Here is a 1493-nt window from a genome sequence, read left to right on the forward strand (position 1 = left end):
TGCAAAACACTTCATGTTTCAAAGAAAATTAAATGCACAAAACCCACCAGAAAAGGAACAACCAGGGCGCGACCAGACAATGTGATGAGCGGATAATATATACGCTTTTTAGTATGTTTTTAGTATGTTTTTAAGAAGGATTGGATGAAGACAGTAGGAAAGCAGAGAGATGGAAGGGACAAAGCATCTCCATACGCTTATCTGAAATTCTCACCAATGAATTACATAAGTATCTCTATCTTTATTTTATGTTTTATTCATAAATCATCCATAACCATTTGAATCTGCCTGACTGAGATTTACAAGGTGACCATAGCTTGCTTCATACCAACAATCTCCGTGGGATCGACCCTTACTCGCGTAAGGTTTATTACTTGGATGACCCAGTGCACTTGTTGGTTAGTTGTGCGAAGTTGTGATAAAGAGTTGAGATTGCAATTGAGCGTACCATGTTGATGGCGCCATTGATGATCACAATTTCGTGCACCAAGTTTTTGGCCCCGTTGCCGGGGATTATTTGAGTTTGGACAACTGACGGTTCATCTTGTTGCTTAGATTAGGCATTTTTCTTCAGAGTTCTTAAGAATGAATTCTAGTGTTTCAAGGTGATGTTCTTATCATCACCAAAGCTTATTGATTTTCATCAATTTAGCTCTTGAATGCAATGTCCTGCTGAAGCTTGGCTAGCCATGTCTAATTTCTTTAGACTAAAGCTTTAGACTAACATTGCTGATTCCTAGAATTCTCATTAAGAATTTTGATACTTTTATTTTCTTTTCCACTTAATTTTCAAAAAAAATCCAAAAAATTACAAAATCATAAAAACAAAAAATATTGTATGTTTCTTGTTGAGTCTAGAGTCTCATGTTAAGTTTGGTGTCAATTGCATGTTTCTGTTCTTCTTGCATTCATTCATGTGTCTTAAGTGATCTTCAAGACGTTCTTGATGATTTTATTGCTCTGATCTTTAAATTCTCTTGACTTGAGTGTTTTGTTGTTTCTCATATACATTCTCATTTCGTTAGTGTCGATAGTATACAAACTTCTAAGTTTGGTGTCTTGCATGCATTGTTATTTGATTTTAGTTGCATCTTGATTATTCCTCATTATTAAAAATCCAAAAATATTTTTAATTTGTGTCTTTTCAAGTCAATAATACAGAGAATTGAAGATTCAGAACATACAGCAGAGAAATTATACAGAAAAAGATGGACGTTCAAAACGCCCAGTGAAGAAGGAAAACTGGTGTTTAAACGCCAGCCAGGGTGCCTGGCTGGGCGTTTAACGCCCAAAAGGGTAGTGTTTTGGGCGTTAAATGCCAGAATGGATACCATTCTGGGCGTTTAACGCCAGGATGGCACAAAAGGGAAGATTTTGTTTTTAATTCAAATTTTTTTTCAAGTTTTCAAAATCTTTTCAAAATCAAATCTTTTTCAAATCAAATCTTTTCAATCAAATCTTTTTCAAAATCAATTTCTTTCCATTTTCAAAAA

This window comes from Arachis stenosperma, chromosome 10 (assembly GCF_014773155.1).
Source record: "Arachis stenosperma cultivar V10309 chromosome 10, arast.V10309.gnm1.PFL2, whole genome shotgun sequence".
NCBI lineage: Eukaryota > Viridiplantae > Streptophyta > Magnoliopsida > Fabales > Fabaceae > Arachis > Arachis stenosperma.